The sequence below is a fragment of the Xiphias gladius genome, chromosome 22 (assembly GCF_016859285.1).
Source record: "Xiphias gladius isolate SHS-SW01 ecotype Sanya breed wild chromosome 22, ASM1685928v1, whole genome shotgun sequence".
In the NCBI taxonomy this organism is placed as follows: Eukaryota; Metazoa; Chordata; class Actinopteri; order Istiophoriformes; family Xiphiidae; genus Xiphias; species Xiphias gladius.
In genome coordinates this window covers 20,074,145-20,096,322 of record NC_053421.1, presented here as the reverse complement: position 1 = coordinate 20,096,322, position 22,178 = coordinate 20,074,145, and the positions used below count along the sequence as shown (strand labels likewise).

At 41.0% G+C, this 22,178-nt stretch overlaps 1 protein-coding gene and 1 long non-coding RNA gene across 2 annotated transcripts in view; both read right to left on the bottom strand.

Annotated features, from left to right (window-relative positions):
* The window catches only part of grik5 (glutamate receptor, ionotropic, kainate 5), a 72,849-nt gene extending 63,659 nt beyond the window's left edge, over positions 1–9,190 (bottom strand). Inside the window, exon 1 of the mRNA XM_040118331.1 lies at positions 9,111–9,190. The gene's annotated coding sequence lies outside the window, so the exon portion shown is untranslated. The remainder of the gene's footprint in view (positions 1–9,110) is intronic.
* A 1,745-nt stretch (positions 9,191–10,935) lies between these two features.
* LOC120784745 lies at positions 10,936–14,973 on the bottom strand. Its single transcript, XR_005706490.1, has 3 exons — positions 14,655–14,973; positions 14,218–14,380; positions 10,936–11,153 (listed from the first exon to the last, which is right to left on the bottom strand). It is a non-coding gene; the product is annotated as an uncharacterized LOC120784745 (long non-coding RNA).
* Between the last annotated feature and the right edge of the window lie 7,205 nt (positions 14,974–22,178).

The window sequence follows — 22,178 nt, the reverse complement described above, 5'->3', positions numbered from 1 at the left end:
CCAGCTGACTTTCTTATATTATTTTCTACTTGTGAGTCTGCTCAGCTGCAGTCAGCATCAATGCTGACTGCAGGTGCTAATAGGCTTGTATCGCCTGTGTGAATCAGAATAGTTTGTGCTCTCTCTGCGTGGATCAAAGACTGTCTCATGAGCAGTCTGAAGTCCTCTGTGCCTCCCAGCATGGCCACAGATCCACTTGTGTGAAATACACTGATCCTGGCAACCTCCCACACCATCACTAACCATGACCACGACATCGGCATAATGTATCGATGACATTAGAATTACATAATTACATCAAGTACCACTGAACCAGAGGCAAAAAAATGTTTTTCATTTTAACTGAGCCTCTTGGATGATCTGCTGCTATTGTTTAGCTTAAGTGAAGTAGAAAACTATTGCCCTCAGGAAGGTGTCAAACCGTTTAAATTGTTACTTTTCTTTAGCGAAGCATTTGTACTTTATGTGATTCGCACACCTCCATATGAGCTTAATTACAGTCAACACTTCCTTCCCTGGGTGTCTGAACTAACATTATTCACAGGCTACCGTTTTACATCCAAGCTAATCTGAGAGTTATGCCTCGAAAAGGAAACGATGCAGATAATATTCTCCTATTTCATGACACATTTGTGTATGTGGTTGCAGCAGGGGGCGGTCGCCTGGAGTTGTCATCGCAGCCAAGCTTTGACTCAGCGGAAAAATTATGCCATATTTTCCAGATCCACCACACATTTGTGAAAATCTAAAGCCCATAAACCCACAAATTAGTTAATTAATCACATCTGTTGTATATTTTAAATTCAGTTATAATGGCATGATATGGGGCCATTTGGAGTATTATGTTTCACTGAGTCAATTAAATATTAAGCAGTTTAAAATCAGGCAGTAGCCCATAATCAACTGCAACATCACCATTTGGACTGAGCCAGCGTAGCTGGAATTGACCCGCATGTTAATACTTCTGATTGGTGGAGCTGATTACAGGCTCTCTACTCACAATCCCAAAATACCAGTGTTGTGGACACACAATGAGACACAGCGTAAACTATGGAAACGGTGAAGAAATGTGGCCATAGACTGAATTTTACAAATGAGAAGCAAACATGGCATTATAATTTAATGCGCTATACAGTCCTGGTTGAAATTATTGGCACCCCTGAATTTGAAGTAAAGAATTTAGAATGATTTCAGAAATAAACGAAAAATTTGCCAATTTTGTATAATCAAAATATTTTAATAAATTTTCTAAGGTTACTGAACAAAAGAAAATAAAAAAACAAAACTTGCATAATGATGAAATAATACAAACACAAAATGTACCCCAGACACAATTATTGGCAGCCTTCACTAATATTTGGTTGCAGAACCTTTGGCAACAATGATAGCCTCTAAACGTTTCTTGTAGCAATCTAGAAACTTCTTGCACCTAGTTTCTACATCACTTCCATTGCTATGCGTTGAAGTTCTTTTAAATTTTCAGGAGTCCTTCTTGTAATAGCAGATTTCAGCTCTCTCCAACAGTCCATCTTTTCATTTTCAACCATTCTTTTCTGCTGCTGGATGTTTGCTTTGGGTCATTGTCCTGCTGAAAGACCCAAGACCTTCGACTCAAACCTAGTTTTCTGACACTGGGTCACACATTTCGCTCCAAAATGGTAATCTTCTCATTTCATCATTCCTTTGATACATTCAGCGTCTCCAGTACCAAGGGTAGCAAAGCAGCACCACAGCATGATAGAGCCTTCACCATTTTTTCTTAATGGGCTTCGTTTCGTCAACTATAAACAAACTGATTCCCAAAGAGCTCTACTTTGGTTTCATCTGTCCATAGAACATTTTCCCAGAAAGACTATGGCTTGTCTATGGAAGTTTTTTGCGAACATGAGTCTTGCCTTTTTGTGCCTTTCTTTCAGTAGTGGTGTCCTCCTTAGCCTTCGTCCCTGAAACCCTACTTGGTTTAGTGTTCGGCTTATGATACAGGCTGAAACCACCACTCCAGATTGCTCCAGGTCAGTCAGAAGCTCTTGAGATGTCTTGTGTTTTTTACCACAATCAGCATCAAAAATCACAGACTTCTCTCATTGAGTTTCTTCTTAGCGCCACGTCATGGAAGCTTCTGAAACTCCTTGATAACACTACGAACTGCTGAAACTGGGATTTCAAGATCTTTGGCGATTGCCTTGTAGCCTTTGAAATTGTTAAGTTTTTTGATAATAGCATTTCTGATGCTCTCAGACAGCTCTCTTGTCTTCATCATTGTGGAAAAGAAACAATCAGCCCCTTTTTATGCAGTAAAACCATCATTTATTGGTTAATACAGGTCAATAATTGTGTCGAGTGTACGTTTTATGTCAAGTATTTTTTTATTTCAGTATATGAAAGATTTTTTGTTGTTGTTCAGTAACTTTGGACATTTTATTAAATGTTCTGATTATACAAAATTGGTTAATTTGAATTTATTTCCTAAGGTATTCTAAATTCTGTACTTTAAATTCAGAGGTTCCAATTATTTCAACCAGGACTGTATACTATATCAGTGGGCCACAGTTTTGCCTGTTTACAATTGTTAATGAATGCTACCAAACGTGGTTGGCTCAAAAAGGTGAGCACTAGAGAGAGATTAATCTGCCAAAAGGTGACAGCCATATTGATAAGTGGATTTCCCTGTTAAAGATTCTTTAAGACGGGTTGATGTATCTACTGGGTGACATGGCCAAGTTGAAAATGTCACAGTATTGGTATGATATGATCGCAACCAATTTCTATATTGATGTTTGAGCTGAAGAAACTCTCAATTGGGTGATTTTAATGTTCTACAATGACACTGAGAGAAAGTGCTGGGTCTTTGTTGGTTTGATTGTTTGTTTGTTTTTTGTTTGTTTGTTTGTTTGTTTGTTTCAAATTGTAAATATCACAGTTAGGATGGAAATGCCATACATAAGTATAGTATGAGATTATGCGATTTTGGGAAAAGACTCATGTCATAGACATCTCAGAATTACTGATGTGAAATCTTTATTTTGTATGAATAATTAATTTTTTATTTTACAGAATACAGTGTAATATTCATAACTCTTGATGCAAATTTTACCTTGATATAAAAGGAAAGATGGTCTATGGACAATTGGAACAAACCTAAATTGACTCTCATAAATTGACTAGAGTGTAGAACCTAATGTGAAGAGTACTTTAACCAAAAGTCAGAGATCTCTATGAGCAAAGTTATGTTCAGGTACACTACTATTAGCTATAGAAGCAGGCAGGTTTAATGGTGTCCTACTAGAGGAAAAGATATTTTTTATATATGATTCAAGTTATATTGAAGAAAAAGTACATTTTATGTTTTGGTTCATTACTTGATGATTTAACGTCGACAATTTTTGGAAACTTGTGTTTCAAAGAAGGAAACTTTTGTTGTGACAAGTTATATTTGTAGATATTGGGAGAGGAGACAAAGTTCTTTGTTTGCAATTTAATGTATATGTTTTCCTGAAAAATCTTGTTTCACTACTGCAATTGTATATTTCCTGTAAATCCATTTGGGTTTGGCAATGGATTACAAAATAAATAACATCTGCTTGCATGTACTACACTGGTGGTTCTCAACTACACCTATATCAGAATCAGAATCAGCTTTATTGGCCAAGTATGTTCGTGCATACAAGGAATTTGACTCCGGTTACCAGTGGCTCTCAATGTACCTCCACACAGTACAGTGTGAAGCACAAGGAATCCGAGCATAAAAAGTCTGAGTTTGTCCTGTTTATGAGCAGCAGTTCATCCATTTTGTTGGCTAGAGAACAGAAATTCTCAAGGTGAATGGACGGGAACGCTGTCCGAAGTCCCTGCTTGTCTTAACCAGCAAAACGGAGTGCATTCCCCGCCTGCATCTCCTCCAAGCCTAATGCTACTCTGACAAAAAAGGTCCACGAAACTTTCTGCATGCATTAAGATAGGTGGAAAATTGTGTGAGGTGGACTGTCAGATGTTCAGCAGTTCTTCTCTAGGGAAAGTGATCGTGTCGGAGATGCAACCACGTTCAAATACAATCTGATCCAGGTCCACCATTGAGTCCTATATAAACGAGTGGAGCAGAGCCGAGCCCAATATGTATTAAAGATCAAATTCAGAGAGAGGCGACACCTGTAGATATCATGATGAGTGCCATTACTACACTGTGAGCCAAACTGCCGCTCAGCAGGAGCAGCAGTAAACCATTAAAATGTAAAATAGACTCACTAGACCAAGGCTGACTATGCTGTTACCTGAATAACTTTTGAACAATTTCTCACACAATAGCAGTTATGTAGAATTGAAACAGAGTGCATGAAGAGTACAAGACTGCTTGCGGAGTGCTTCAGCTAATACTGTAATAAAAGACTTTGCCCTTATCCTGTAGTCAGACCGGCTAAATGTGGGGTTTTCAAAAATCTTCACGAAAAATCTCCCTAAACAGATACCCATAGAATTTCAATACACTATAGTTTATAACCGCTTATACCGTGATGAATAACGATAATTAAATCTCTGGTCAGAACAGTGACTCCTAAAATACATCCTCAATATCCTATCTCAAAATAAAATAACATTGACATTAAACCAGTTTTCCTTATTTTACAGAATGACCCACTCAGACCTCCTCAGGGGTCTGCAGACAGGATTGATTAGTGATTTCAGCATGACATCCCCTGCTGAGACTCCAGCTAGGGGCTTCAAGTGCTTAGTGACTGATTAGATTAAAAAGTGTGTTCTTTCACTCTGAAATTTATCTTCTGGTCTTCTGATACACATGATTATTACCCATGAGGCTAGCAGAGTGTTTTTTAGAGGGGAATATTTGTAAACAGTGTAGTAAAATACACCTCCATTTTAGTTTAAAAAAAAGTTATACTTTGCAAAGTTGCGAAAAACAAATGTGAATATGTACAAAGTTTAGCAGTCAAACTATTGACTCGGTCTAGCCTAATTACGAAGTGTGTTCTGTTCTGTTTTAGTTATTTTACCACGTGATTTAATGTTAATTCTGCCTGCAGGAGGCAGCTTTGTGGTACATTAAAGGCTACATTTCAATGAGTTCACAAGTGAATGAGGCAAGCTGTAACGACCGCAGCTGAAGCTTAAAACATGATGAGCACAGTGACATAAGCAAACCCTCTGGTAAGAATCAAGAAATTGACATAGGCTTAATTAGCAGTCATGCCACCATGAAAACAACACGCAACACTACCCACAATGCCATTCTGCCAGCCTTGCCGTATTCTCTCAGGGAAAAGTCCTGAAGTGACCTCAGATCAGGCTTATCAGCCTTTGTCACTTACACACTCACACAAGGCAGCAGCAATCTAGCAGAGAAACACTGTAGCTGTGACTTTCTGAGCCTCTGCCAGCCGGCTGAATAGGACAGGCCAGGTCTGATCACCTGAGCCTCAGACCGCATTACAATTACACTGATAGAATACTGACCTTTTCTACTAATGCTAATGCAGAAGAGGGTCACTGTCACCTTTCGTGTTTGTCCTCGGTGTAGCTACTGAAGCACTATATAACTAGAAATACACAAAGCCGTTACAGTAACAGTATATGTACAAACGATCCCTCTTCCACCCAGTTCACACACATTATACACATTGCTTTTATCTTCTTGCAATCCAATCTTAATGACTCCATTAACTGAGAGGCCATTAGCGGCATTCGCTTTACGGCCAGCCAAACAGCCCAGCCGGGAGCACATTATGGAAAGGGCATGTGTGTCCTAATGTCCGTTTTTTGTCGCCCTCCTCACACACACACACACACACACAAAACACACACACACATTCATAGACTCACTCAATCTTTCCCCCAAGGCCAACTAGCCTGAAGCAAGCAGGAGTGGACAAACGACTAAGTAAACAGGGCCATTTTATTTGCTCCATTAGGCAATGAGGAGCAAAGGTTTAGTGCGGACTGCAGTGCCTTGCGCTGGTGGTCAAGCGGCGGAGAATTGAAGGCAGAGGAAACTGGAGTGCTACTCAGTGTTAGAAGAGATCTCATATCCCAAATTAGCCTGGCTCGTTTTGGAACAGGAGCTGTCTGAGACACTTCAGGGGTGAACTGTCAGGCAAGAGGCATCATGGGGCAGAAACACAGAGGCCAATCACAGCAACAACTTGACGAGAAAACGGTGTATTCAGCATTGATAACTGTCTGGCAGCTATCTGGTCCTGCTATAATTATAAATGAAACAAATAAATGAAACATAAATGAAATGAAACATGTCCAGCTACGTTACAGTACAGTTAAAGAACAGCTGCTGACAACCTTTGAAGATAGAACAGATGTTCCTACCAAAGAACTGTAAAATGATTAATGATGCAAACAATGTGAGAATGTGTTTTTGTCTAAACAATAACATGAGGGGGAAATTATCAGGGAACAATATTGTCAGGAAAAATCAAAAGTGGAACCAGGAAATAAAAATCTAACCCTGAAGGATGATGGGATCACTGAACTGGAAGGGCCTAACTGGTACAAACAGGGGCAATGGGAAGCTCATAAATTCGACGTGAAAGATTGTCTTATGAACCATGTGCATTTCTGCCACAATTTAGACCAAGTCAAGTGAAATGATTGGAGCATACTGTACCAACACAGCTGCTTTCACATCTGCTGCTGTAAAAAGCACTTAAAAAGGGGAGACTGAATGACATGAACATGTAACTGATAATTTGGCACATCATCTCTATATTGCCTTTTTTTTCTGCACGTCTGGACTCCCAGAGCAGAGTGCATGTGTTTCAACATGGATGCTTTTTGACTGGAGCTGTACTGGTTCTACGGAGTGACTCATACAGTTATTTTGTGACCATGGGGCTCAGCTGGGAGGGCCTTGGGTCAAAGTTCATTTGATGTCACTGAAGCAAATATACTCCATGACATGTACATGAAACCACCACTAGATGACCAAAACTGAAATGAATGGTTGCCAACTTGAAGTGGTTTAGGGCTGTTTTAAGCTGCCTGTTTGTGCTGTGTGTCATAATTCGGTGATTTTAGTTTTGTGCCCTGAGCTTTGGTTTGTTATTTGTGACTCTTTCACTACACTAGCACATGCTAAATGCATCTTTTCTGTTTCCTTCTCTAAGCTAATCTTTAGCTCAGCAGGCAAATGGCTGCCCCTGCTGCGAGAAGAGTAGAGACACTTCATATCTCATAGGAGGGGGGTTGAGCCAAGCCCAACCCTGATATTACTCCAGTTGATCGTACTTTACTTTCGCTGAGCAGGACTGGACAGCAGTTTCTGCTGCCTGCTTGTTTTTCCCCTCTCTCTCGACGGGTGGGAGACCATTTATCAGCTACCAGAAGAACACGTATTGATGTGCAACATAGCCTGGGAATTCAGCTTTTATTACACTTTAAACTGCAAGGTCAACTTGGCAGGAATCTGTGTCAAAGCTGTCAAGCACGGAAACATGAAACAAATAGCCCACCCGGAGGATTTGGAGTAAAACATCGAGATAAGGGGCAGACGTCTCCCCAGGAGACCCTTGGTTTATGTTCACACCTGTGCAATCAGGAAACATACTGAGAGGTTTCCCTGTTTACTTGTTTTTTATTCCCTTTTGGAGCTGACAGTGCAACATTAACGACATGAAAAAAGGATAAGACAAGTCAATATAAATGGCACATTATTGATCATAATGATACCATTCATCCATTTGAGGAGAAAACACCTGGGCTAGCATTATTTTTGCCCCCAGTATCCTCTTGTTTATGGCCACTTGTCACAAGAGGAGTCACACTAAGTCTTTCCACTTTTAGTCAGCGACAAGCAGAGAAGCCATGTTGTGGAGCACAGGCCCTTGTGACAGTGTAATGTAGTCAGTGCTGTCATGCCTTTGATGCCATCATATGCCACTCCTCTCCTCTCTGGGTTTTCTGACAGTGACAAAGGGGATTGGCAGCAGCGTGTTATCAATGTGCAGCTGCAGTAATCGTATTATTTAGTAATCTTAATTCTGAGTGGCTGACCAACAGTGTGAACAAAGCGGGGCCTCGCTAAGCCCATCAGAGTGCTCCCATGGAGCAGAGGTCTTTTCCTGCTCCACGGCCCCTCTAGACTCTCTGTTTCTCACCCTCCCTGTTCTATGTGTCCTCCTCTCTGTTGCTTTCCGTCTTGCACTCTGTTTCCTCTCTTCTGCTCTTGTTCTTCTATCTCTAGGAGGTTTTTCCGTCTCTCTCTCTCTCATGCTCACTTTTTTCCTTCCTTTTCTGTCTCTGTACGGCTCTGAGCTGGGAGTTTGTGTAATGGCGTTATTCACAGTTCATTGGTCTGTTTGAAGGGACTATCTTGATTGAGCGTCTCCTGGTGCAGGGCCTGGTGACTGTGGGAGTGTATAAAGATGTGGATGTGTCCACGGAGATAGATGGGCTTAGTAATATGCAGGACATTGGCGAGGCTAGGGCTTCATATAGGGTATCAACCAAGGCAACACATAGTGAGATAAAAGGAGGCTAAAATAATATGCAGCCAGGGCGTAATGCTCAGGGCGTTAGATGTGAAATGGAGGCAACAAAGAACTAGTCAGGGAATCACAGTCATTCTCATTAACTGGTTCACCCTCTTCAGTTTTAGCCCCCATCCCCTTTCCATCGCACCCTAATGAATGCAAATACACTGACACAAAACCAAAAACTGCTCTGAGAGGCAAAAATACTCACCACTAATTAGTTCAAATTAACCTCAGGACCAATATGTAGGCGTGCACACACACACACGCACACAGAGAAAGGCACCTCCTTTGCCTCTTTCTGACACCACTCTGATGCTGTTGTAAGCTCGGCTGTAAGATCAAAATCTCTCTCTTTGGCAAACACACACACACACACACAGACACACGCACACGCGCGCACACACACACACACATACACACGCTCAAATTGCCCGAAGCAGAGTAAGCACAGGAAAGTAAATCCGCTGTGAAGACACCATAAAACCAACACTGCAGAGAGACGGACCACGTCCGTTATTCTGCATTCATGAGCTGAATACACGCTAATGACATGCAGTGTAGATGTGAACACATACATACATGTATACACACATAGAAAGAGAGAGTCCTACTTACAGAATGAATCAGACGGTATCAGAAGCACTGTGCCATATTATCGCTGTAGTAGTGAGTCAACACAGGCATTGAGATCTGAGACCACAGGGTTTTAGCACTTCAGCCAAGGAGGGAACGCCGTAGGGGGAGTCAGAGGGGTTCACACTATACAGACATATAGAGGGAATCTAAAGTATTCCAGTGTTTATACTCAGATGGAGAAAATAATCCCTTTAGAACAAGGCAAGAAAAATCAACAATTGATAAAAGGAGAGGTTCAATTCTGTGTACAAGGAGAATGAGTGATTGCCTGGGCCGGTGTTTTTCTTCCTTCTATCTCTTACTTCTAGAAAAAAAGCAAAAAAATTACAAAAGCGTGTATTGACAAATAAGAAAATGAAGGGGTGAAAAATTAGTCAATCAAAATAGGGCTCGACCTTTTCTTTTATGCTGTCTTTCTCGGCTTTCCTCTGTCTGCCCACCTCTTGTTTTCCTTGGGATTGCGCGGGGCCTATGAGCAGAAGATCGCCGGCATCAGAAAACCAATCACCTTGCCAGACGACAAGAGAACATAAAGGAGTAAATGACAAGCAGATGAAGGGGAGGTTTTCCGACACCTGCTCTCTCCCTCTGTTTCTCTGCCTGCCCCCCCCTTCCCTCTCTCTCCAACCGTTATTTCCTTTCTAGTAAGAGCCCCCTCCCTGCCTGCCTGTTTATTTAGTGCATGGGCTTGCCACACTAGTGACTGAAGTGGATGCAGAAGAAGTGAGATTCTCCAGGAGCTACAAACACAGGGATGCTCCTCTTCTTTCTTTCTTTCTGTCTCTGCTTTCTTTCCTTCTCTCTGTCTTTTCCTCACACACTGCATTGAATGACAATGAATCGCACGCTGTCTACTGTGCCGGCACTGGATGTCTGCCTGGCTTTCTGCCTGACACTTGGAATAGGCTGTCTTCCTGTCTGTCTGTCTGTCTGTCTGTCTAACCAGCCTCAGAGCTTGTCTGTCATTCAGTTTAGCTGTTTGTTTACCAGGCCATCTCTCAGTCTGTCTTCCTGCCAAACACTAAGATACAGACCAGGCAGGTGCAGGGGGGACATGACCATACTCTCCTGCTCAAGTGCCCCCCCTGGTGTAAATCCTGACCCCTCCCCTGCCCATTGCGCTAACTAGCCTCCAACACGGCACAGATGAATTAGAAAGAGACTCTAAGTCTCAGAGAGGATTTTGAACAATCCTAGTTAAATCTCTATTTTTCTTTCGTGTCTTCTCTTCTTCTTTCTCTATCTACCTGTTTCCCTCTATTTTCTGCTCCTTCTTTCTCCTTTTCTTCTCCTCAGTGCCAGTCTCCTTGCTCGTTATCTATTCTGGACAGTCTGTCCCTCTTCACTCTCCGTCACAGAGGGAGGATGAGGAAGAATGGTGCTGCTTCATAATGTGTTTCTCCGCAATGTGCGAGAAAGATGGTGAAAAAGAAAGGGGGGGAGGGGGATTGTGGGATAAAGAGAGGCTTTTTTTTAAATTGTTCGTTTTAAAAAACACAAGCCCTCTTCTCCAACAACAAATCAGAACAGAGAGCCTCTCGGGGGGGGATTTTCAATTATTTGCTTTTGCCCGCAAGCCAATCTGGAAAAGTGGCCCAGCTCTGAGGTGTGGTCAAATGTGTCGTAATCTCGATAGGATATCCGGTCGATAAATCCGGACATGTCCAAAGAACCTCCATACCATTGCTCAAGCATCACTACAGCCTATTTTATTTTTCATGAAGTCCAACAAGCTCAGTTGCATGCTCAACAGGTGGATTGGCTTGTTGTAAGTCGATTCGACTCCTCTAAGGTTGGTCACCCTCTGCTTTTCTTTACTTCCAGCTATATTCCCGTAGACAGCTTCTGGTGTCGCAGACTGGTCTGTCCAACCTCAACTCTGCAGGCACAGCCCTCGCTGGGATGGTTCAAGCTGATGCCTGGAGTTTGTGGAGGCAGTTAGGTGTGGAAAGCTAGCTTCTGGAGGGTTTATGTTGGCTTCCATGCTGCCCATTTGGTGTCCATCTCTGCAAGGCTTCAGATCTAGAGGGAGAGGAAGGATAGAAGAAAAGTAGAGAAGAAAGAGAGGGAGAGTGCATGAAAGGTTAGCATGGTGACATTTGTGTCACTCTGCCTTATCGCGTACGTCATTCTTCACCTTGTCACCCTGCCTGTCGTCCTGCTGTCTATTCCATCCTTGTCACTCTTCCTCCGACTTTGCTGCTTGTTTGCGCCTCCCTCTTCTCCACACACTCTATGATTTGATCCTTTCACTCTCTCCCAACAACCACATCTTCAAACACTCTCCCCCGTCACATCTCTTTTCTCTTCCCTCCATCCAATTTCACATTTGCACCTCTCCTGCTCTCCTCATTTCTGCTGTCTTTTTTCTTCAATTCCAAGTTCGCTGTTCTACAGTATCCAAGACGAGATGCATGTGAGGGAGCACACTGAAGGGCAGACAGCGACCTCCGACTGGTGAGTGTGCCTGAGGCAGGTGGAGGACTGCAGCCCAGGCTCATTTCATTGGTCAGGTACAAGTAGACATACTTCACTGATGTAGACTAGGGCTGTCACTTTTATTCCAAATTCAAACTTGTGTTTGAATGTGGGTGAAAATTAAATATTCAGTCTGTAATGATCTGTTCTAACCATTGGACGGCCTATTGGCCTCAGTTATATTTTTTTTTGCTGACGTAAAAAGGAGTAAACTAATGAGCCATGCTGAATGGATAATTAGGACACCAAACCACAAGAAGTAATGGGGGGAGGCATTTTTGACACTGCAGGTGGACAAATTTGTGCATAAATGAAAGGCTAACAGCCTAACTATTTACAGTAGTTAGTACAAATGCTGTCAGTTTGATTTCATTGATTCTGATTTTTTTGAATAGACAGGATTTACTTTGTCTCTCAAATGGTTTGTTAAAATACAAATTACACATTTCAGGATTACAGTTACAGTTTAAATTAAGTTGGAATCATAAATTTACTGCTCAGAATTTCTTAATTATTTATTTCTCCTAACATACTTGCAAATGTGTTTTTGAATTTTATTGTTCAGTCTTCTTTTTCTTTTGGGGTTTGAGTGCAAATGCAACCAATTCTATCTCTGAAATGAAAGACTAAGCAGTTAATCTAAATCAAAATGAATGGCAGACTAAAAATCTGTAGATGAGAACGTCCTCATAAAAAAAGAGAGAGAAAATGACTGAATTTGTAAAATTCTCAGTTTGCCAAAAACTCCAATTTGCACGTCTTCTCACAAACCGATTTTAGAAAGAAATTTCAAAATTTTAAGCATTTCAGACATCATTTGAGACCTCTGACAGATCACAGCATTGGTATTTATTTGTGCTCTCTTGGATTAATGTATGTAAACAAAAATTTGTACTTTTTGGGAGTCATAACTGATCAGATTTAATTTATACTTTGATCAAATTTTCAGCACCACAATGCATATTGTCACATTTATGTATCCCTCTATATTGTGCTAAGACATATTCTTACATCTCTTCAAACTAATGATATTCCATGCCGGCAGGTATGCATCCAGATGACAGATAGCAACCTTATTTGTTGGCCTAGGCTTAGACAGATGACTGTTGAGTTCCTTTTTTTTCATTTTGTAATAAATCATACTGCCTTTTCTCAAATAGATTGCCTAAATCTAAAAATAGCAGTAAGATGTCAAATCTTACCTACCCAACAAGTAGTTTCACCACTGTTACTATGCAACAGTTTGCACTTGTTGCATATAGAAGTAATTTCTGAATTCTAATCGAAAAGTTCATAACTGAGTGATGAATACCTTCTTAATTCAGAGTAATACAGAAAAGACATCATCTCTTTTAACAGAACAGAACAAAATCACTAAATATGTTTGGTAACTTGTTCCTTTTACCGGAGTCCAGTGAGATGGTGGTCCATTTAAAATGAAACGTTAGAGGCCATTCAGTGTATCAGCTCCAATCAATATGGCTGTGTGGATAGATATGACCCTCCTGTGACACCTATATCCTCCTAGGACCATTTAGGATGAGGGCATGTGTGCTGGCTCACTAGTTTGGTTAGCGCTCAGTGTGCTAGTGTGTGTGTGTGTGTGTTTGTGTGTGTGTGCGTCTGTGTGTGTGTGTGTGTGTGTGTGTGTGTGCGTGCGTGCGTGTGTGTGTGTGTGTGTGCCCGCGCGCAGCCTTTGTTGGCACCATTAGCATGCTATTGTGTCACAGGTGTGAAAAGATGTAGGTGAGTGTGAATTGGTGTGCAGAAGGTATGTGAGCAAAGAGTGCAAAGACAGAGGTGCGTGTACGAGTGGCAGTGTGTGTGTGTGTGTGTGTGTGTGTGTGTGTGTGTGTGTGTGTGTGTGCATGTACATATGTCACAGCTGTCATGCCTGAAGCAATTAAACACATTGATCTACTGCATAACCTTATGTTCCACCAATCCCACACACTGAGCCTGAACACACACCTCTGCCCTCTCTGCAGTGTCACAGACATGCACACATGAAACACTAGGAAAAATGATTGACAGAGACACCGAAATAGCAAACCTTTCACATACAAACACATCCAGAGCATCTCCATTCATAGACTGTGTCAAGCAAGAGACTCAAACGTCTTCGGTGTGTCTGAATCCAAATAGAATGTAGAGAGGAGCTTGAAGAGACCGAGAGAGGGACGGAGGCAAGGAGGGGGAGGGGTGACACAGCCAAAGTGGGGAAGAGAGATAGAGAGAGGGAGTGAGGGGAGATAATGAGAGTGGGAAGAGAAGCAACAAATTGAAGTGAGCCATTCAGATTTCATCCAAATCCATCAAACTGGACGGGCCTGTTTATGTCTGGTTGGGGGGGGGGGTTGGAAGAAAAGAGGACGGAAGTACGGATGGAGAGAAACAGGTGGGGGAGTGGTAGGGAGGTGGGTTGGACAAGGTGAGTGGGTGAGAAACGTAAGGAAATGAAAGGAGAACCCATCAGAGGTGAAAATGATCTGAACACAACTGCAGACTGAAGAAGAGGGGGCACATAGAGAGATAATATAACAAACAAGAAAAGGAGAGGTGAAAGAGAATGGAGGAAAAAAGGAGGAAGGGAAGGACGGACACTCACCCATTTCAGTGGGCTCTCCACAGGCGAGTACAATCCCTGCTCTGTGATCCCATCCTGGGGAAAGGCGCAGCGAGATCCTGGAGCTCCCTCCACTGAATACCAATCGGGCTGCTATTATCAGCTCTCACACACACACACACTCACATACACAAACACACCGGCACTGTGGAGGAAAAGGCACAACCACACAGAGTCAAGTCTGGGGTAGTTGTTTAAATCAGAAGAAAAAAGCTGTCCCATGATGCAAACAGCATATCACAATAGAAGAGACATTGCAGCACAAGTGCATTTGCATTTCCTTCTCCCTCTATTATTTTCTCTCATTTCTCTTTCTTCATGAAAAAAGCATCAGAGGCAGTGCACAAGCTGGAGGCATCAATCCACACACACATACACATGCTCATACACGGGCATTTGCAGCCTATACAAATACTTACTAAGCATATATTCAATCCTAGTGAGTCCCACAGTCTATTCTGGCTCACAGCTCCTCAGTTTCCAAGGGTGTTAGAGAGAAATGAGTTGTCCGCTATTTTCCTTTCCCTCCCCGTGGGCTCCTCACAGCAGTATCTGATGCAGAGATAAAAGGATATGAAGGCAGACTCTTCATCCTCCCTTTTTTTCTCTTCATATGCAGTGTACATCCAGTTTTTCTGTATCCATTTGTTGATTCAGGTCCAATCCATCCGCCTGCCTGTGGACTTCACTGTGATTCAGCGACACGCGACGGCAAACAACATTCACTTAGTCACCCTCCCCTCGGTGTCTCACTGCTCTGTCTCTCCCCGTGCTCAATAGTATACCCATATCTCCTTGGCTCTCTACAATCTATAAAGCTCTCCCTCTCTCTCCATCTCTCTTTCCCTGTACACTCCCACTCTCCCCCCTCCCTCCTTCTTCCTCCCTAACACCCACTCCTTTACTCTCTCTCTCTCTCTGTCTCCCTCCTAGGTATTTTTCTCAAAGATGAGACCCCCCCCACCACCACCACCACCACCACCCCCACCCCCACCACCCCCACCCCCACCCCCGTCAGTCTCTGCGATAGGCATTTGAAATAAGGAGTAGGGCTAAAAAGTGGCCATAAAGAAAACACACACTATGTGAAACAGACACACACACAAACAGAGAGAGAGGGAGAGGAAGTAATCATAGGGATGTGTTACATTCCCAGCCAGGGTAAACTACCCTGACAGAGTTTGACATGGCTACATGCTCAGGGTGACAAACACAATCACACCACCACGCCTCATACCCCATGACATATATCACGCACTGTCACACACATAAACATATACATATCTAACCACACACGGAGCAGAATCAGAGGTAAACACACATTTGGGCTCACATTCTGTGGCACATATTGACATAATGTCACTGATATGCACAAACACAAGTGGGGAAAGGAGAAGTAAACACACACACACACACACACACACACACACAGGCATAATTCCAATTAGAGCATGAGCTTAGATCAAACATGCACGCAAGCGTACACAGTGGTGCAATGTTACTAAGTACATTTAGTCAAGAATTGTACTGTTCTGTGATATTCTGATGTGTGTACTTTTATGCTACGTAATTCTTCAATATCCACTGCATTTCAGAGGGAAATTACATACTTTTATTTGACAGCTATAGTTACTGGTTACTTTGTAGATTAAGACTTGTTTTCATTTATGCCTTTACTGGATGGCCGACATCCAGAGATGACAGGAAATGAGGTGAGAGATGCAACAAAGGCCCTTGGCCAGACATGTGGCAGGGACATTGAAGTGTATGGTCATCACTCTAATCAGCAGAGCGCTTGAAAATGTGATCATCCTAAAAGACATTATGCATTTTTTATAGATTTACTATACAAAAATATGTAGTTAAAAATACCTCTACTTTGACCGAACACAAAATTAAAATTCTAATGTTTACACATTAATGTATATATGGTATAAGTGCACTACAATACTCTGCAAAGGGCCATTCTGCATACTGTTTTTACTACTTTAAGTACATTTTGCTGCCAGTACTTTTATTTAAGTAAAATTTAAATACTGGACTGAAGTAAATGATTTAAACACTTCTTCCACCACCGGGCGAACACTTGCAAACATACTGTACATTGATTGCTGAAAATCATCTCCCCTCTCACCAGAGCACCCTGACACTTCATGTGGGACTCCCTTGAATGGAGCTGACACCCTCCTCACTATTTATAATGTTCACTCATATAAGTCACAACTCCACAACACCATGAGCCCACTGCGAACAGACAGCAGTCTCCAGAGGAGGCAGCTCACACTATATGATGTCACTGCCTAACTCCCATATCCCGCCTCTATCACGCTACGCTGTCTCATCATCCCTAACGAGACTGGGAATTTGGTCTTATGATGCCTTTGCTCCTCTCTGGTACTCTGGTCGGTCCAAGTAGCCTTTTCACTGTAGAACTTTTTCTTAACCTTGCAGCCCTAATGCTCCCTTAGCATTTTGTGTCCTCTAGGGCTATTAAACTCACCACTGTGTGTTGAATCATTGATTCTGTCACTCTGTGCATGAGGTGGTTCTTTAATCGCTAGTGACAACACTGTGGTGCCTTGCAGTGATATTTGTAAATTATGCTTTAATACATTTTAAAACCGGTGTTTGGTTACAAGATTGTTGTTAGATTTTAATTTAACAAAATTACAACTAAATCTGCCATGAGTCTATTACTAATTCATCCACAGTGCTCCAGTCCAACCAAAAATCTTATATACGCAGTGGTGTAATGTGAATTTAGGGCCTATTTGTGTCTCCCATACTGACTAATACCCTCTGATCTGAGCCTTTGGATACATCAACTCTGGTTCGTCCACTAAGTTGTCCCTTAATCAAACAGGGAAGAAAATATAGTGTGTGACAATGCAGAGCTGTCTCCTCTGCTTTGATCTCAAACAGCCCCCCACCCAATGCTTAATCATGTTTTCACCTATTCACATTGCATCTCATAAAATTATGTGCTTCTCAAGATGTCTTTTTCCAGTGGGTGGACAGTGCTGGAACACCTATTACTCACTCATGCTTGAGCCTATTAGACTGCAGCCATGCCAGAGGTTCCCTTAGGCCACGGCATTTGTTGTTCTATGTGTGTGGATATTTGGATATGACTGTGTCTGCATCTGACCAACTTGCAAATCTAAAATTCTTTATTTAGGCTCTGTGCACGTGAGGAGTGTGTGTGTGTGTGTGTGTAATTGTGTGTGTACGTGTAACTTGGAGGGTTGAGAGGGCTGCATACACAGCGTTACCCCTGGCTGTGACCCACAGCTGCAGTTTTGAGGAAGTCAGGAGGAGTCTCCGTGTGCTGTCTCTCCCATTCAATCACACACACTGACACATGCCCGCAGTCCTAGTTTGTGTGTGTGTGTGTGTGTGTGTGTGTGTGTGTGTGTATGTGTGTGTTGTCTAATTTGCCTCTCGTCTAATTTACCCCTTTCTTGGTTTTCAGCACTACTGGGTGACACTGAATCTGCTCTGGAAGAGTGACTGTCTGCATATTATACCTGAGTTCTTCTTATGTTATACTAGATATACACTGATAATCCAACATGCAGAAATGCATTAAGGCAATTTGATTTAATATTACTGATGATTTATGCCTCAGTGTGTCCACTGAAAGTCGGCTGTCACTCTCAGATTCAGTCTCCCTCCTCTTTCTAAATATGCATTCAACAGCTGTTTCTCTCTCATCTGCATCCCACACCACTTTGCTTTTGACAAATTGATATGGAGCGCTTTTACATAACAACTATGTATCACACACACTCCAAATACCATCCACCGTACAAATGTAAACCTTACTCAACTATCACACACACACACACACTTTGCTGCAGGTGTTAAGAGCTGAGCGTTTGCAGTTGCGCATGTGTATTTGTATGAGTGTTTCCTTACTTTTCTCTTAGTAGAAGACAAATGTGGCTTCCATGTTAACTATTGCTTGGAAAGCCTGCAAAAAAGGGGAGGGAGAGGGAGAGGAAAGCAGAGGGAGGAGGGAGAATTGACATTCTGCACAAGCACTGCGCTCTGCTCGTGGAATAATGATTAGCTCCTCAGTATTCTAGTCACATATGCCTCACTATCAATGAGAGAGAGAGAGGAAGGAGGAAACATGAAGGAGGGGACAGAGGGGGAGGAGACAAGCAGAGGGAGGTGGGGGATTGAAGAGGGAGGGAGGATGGAGGGGTGGAGGGCACGGGACACGAAGAGCACACAGGGAGTAACAAGGTGAAAAAGAGACCAAGGGATGAAAAAAGTGAGGGGTAATGGAGGACAAAACAGAGGAGTATAGTATGACATAAGCAGTAGATGTAGGTGGAACACTGCAGTATGCTCACGCGCACACACATACACACACAGATTCACCCTGCATGTGTTCAATGTGCACTTGATACCAACACGTAAGTGAGACAGATTTGCAAACTAAAAATGAAGCTAGTGCAAGCAGTGCATGCATGAATACAAACACTCTTGTGTACCCTTGCATCCACACACACACACACACACACACACACACACACACACACACACACACACACACACACACAGAGAAAAATACACCACTACATGCGTGAAGACTACTTTGTCAAAGTCACAGCAGGTATAGCCACCTCAGCAAAGAGAGAGACAGAGGCTATGTCGCAGGGGGGAAGAGAGAGACAGACAGAATGAGGCAGTAATGATGAAAAAAGAAAGGAGAAAAAAATAAGAGGACAGAGGGTGGAGAGGAAGCATGTGCAAGCAATAAATATGTAATCACAAGGCATAAAAAATGATAAATGTATACCATTACTTATATAGGTTAATCATACATTAATAACTACGATATGATAATAGCATTGGGAAGTCAGCTGTAGCCAAATAAGTTTGCATAAGTGTGCTCACTTAGTCAAAAACAAAGAACTACATCATGTTTTTGCACGCCCCCTGACTCAGACTTTATTTTTCAAGGCGGATTATCAGAAGAGAAGTGAAATGTTTCTCCATTAAGACGGAAAATATTAAACTACAATAATGCATATAATTTACTCTAATGTCTCTTGTAGAGCACAGCAAATAGAATGAATTACTGTAATAGATAACATGAATTTTTAATGGTACAAACAATAGAAAGACCAAATGTTGATGCTTTGAATTTAGACAGCCGGAATCAGTCTAAAATGCACAGCATTTAAGCCCAATAAAGTGCATCTACAATTTCATCATGTCTCAGTTTGAATTACATAATAATTTAATATAAATTAAGAATGCATAATTTTGACTATCATCTATAACAAACCCAGAGCAGAAGTGTTATCCAAGATTCAGCATGTACATTTGCAGTAGTACATATATATATATATATGTAACTTAATAAAACATGGCTGTCTCACTATATAAAAAAAACAGCATTATTTTTCTTGCAGGGATGTATTGTGAGGCACCGCACATGCAGTGCTTTGACCCTTAATATGACTTATATTTTCCTCCGCCTGTTGTATTACTTACCTGTGTGATTTTCACTGTTAAATTTTTTGACCTTTATTGCCTGCATGATAGTTTTGCTGTGATGTTTCATTTGCACCCTTCATAAACACATACTGCAGTAGGCTATTACTTTAGCTCTTTGTTTAGGGACTGAATGAATTCACAGTTGCCTTCCTGTCACATCTAACTGAAACAGGAAATGCTTAGGGCAAAATGTCTTAGTGTAGTATATAAGTACAGCAATTAATCCATCAAGAATGCTCGCACAGCACTTGAAGACGTACACACGTCACACGTCACTGTAAAGATAATACAGTAACACTGCAATTGTAAAGAAAATGGTTCCACAGTTAAATTACATGTCTTTTCTTCAACCACAGTGCTAATCTGTGTCAGCAAACATAAACTTTAATACTTCTCTGGGGACTCTGTGGTTAGTGGGTTTACAGTGATTGTATAGACATTTATTGTAGGTCTACATTTTTTTTATTTCCAGTGATACACTGTAATGCACCTCAGGATAATGTAGCCTAGTTTTTAACATTTGTAGTGTATCCTTCTGACAGATCATTACAGTATTACTGTAGGCTCTGTACTAGAAGCCTATGTTGCAGATTGAGTTAGTCTATTTAGGACAACAGTTTACACCAGTGTATTCCAACCAGGATTCACTGGTTCACTGGTATCTGTATACCAGGGGGTACAGGGAAAGAATTTGAAGTAAGATTAGGCCAACTACTTTGAAAAAATGGAAATTACATTTTGATTAAAAAATACATCCATGTAGAGTATATTACGTCAAATTTAACATCTAAAAAAAAAATCACATGGTGCAATTAAGAATGTGTGAAAACTAGCTGAGCAAGCAAGCAGAGGTTGAAACAGCTATAAGTAATTGATATATGGATGAACTACTTAGCCTAAAGTAAACTTGGTGGTCAAATGGTTGAATTAGCTCAAATTAATGGGTAAATGGTTTAAATGGCTTTAAAGTTGTGGATAAATGTTGAAATAGATGGCTAAAATAATGGATAAATGTTGACATAGCTAAAAGTAATTGATAGGTGGTTGAAATAGTTTTTGTTTTTTCATTTTTTTTTTTTTAAAGCTAAAATAATGGATAAACACTAAATAATGAAATTGCAAAAACTATGCTAATGGATAAACAATTGAAATAGCTAGGTCTAGCTAAAAGTAATGGAGGCATAACATTAAAATCAATGGAAAATAGTTAAAATAGCTGAAGAAATTTGAAAAATGGTTGAAATAGCTAAAGGTTATAGTGTCCTAGTGTCCTAGTGTCCTCCACCTGCACGGGACACTGTGATGTCAGCGAGTTTACTGCTGTGAGAGCTGAATATGCACATTTCTTCCTGATGGTCACTGGGGTATTTTTAGTGTTTATGATATAAAAAAGAGGTGAGAATCAAAGGGATGCCCAGGGTGAGAGCAGCTCATGCATGTGCTCGTTTCTCATTTTTTTCATTTGTTGCAAGGACATTCCTAAATCTGATGGCTATTTTAGCCCCATGTATCTGCATAATTTCCCATTTCATTGGCTTCTATTAAAAGATAAAACCTAGTTTTCACAGCATGCTCTCACAGCCTATAAATTCCATTAATAATTTAAATACATAATTGCAAAAACCATGGCACATGCAAGCATATACAGTAGTTTATATTCAACTCACCTATGTAAATGCATGATTATACTGTACTGCATATCGACTTGTATTTTCATCAATACGGTGCAAAGTAGAAAAGCTATTCAGTTAAACACTAGCCATGTCAGTTTATTCAGGTGTTTTAAGTGAAACCAAAAATTATTCATGGGAACTGTATTTTTTTTTCCCCAACGGTACTTCCCTCGAAGTATTTTAAAAACAGTTCCCAGTGTCATTACCATAGTTGTTAAACATCTCCTCATTTTAACAGGCAAACACATTTTTGTATGTAAAATTGAACTACACATTTCATTTTGTGTAGTAATAATAATAATGTTTGGGGTAACTTTTACGATTTAATTTAGTTTTTGAAAAAACAACCAGTCAGCTACATTTTTCTGGATATGTTGTCAGTTTCATTCATTTCTATAAATCAAGCATCAACGGATTTTTTATACTGACATTATTGTAAATGCTTTATTTTCAGTATTATCAACACTGCAGTTTCCTTGACTATTGTTACATTACGTTTTGAAGATGTGATCACATTGTCATTACTGTATGTTCACTTTTAAAACAAAAGAAGCTGGATTCATCTGTATTTGTTTGTCAATAGCCATTACATTCTCTCTCTCTCAAAAATTTACAGTTGCATATGCATTTCTAGCTGAATTGGACTACACCAAAATCCATATTTCGTATTTAAAAATAAAGATCAACCATTTTATCAGCTCTATCGGCTAACATCCTGGCATCATGATATAACATAAAAATCACACTTAAGGCCAT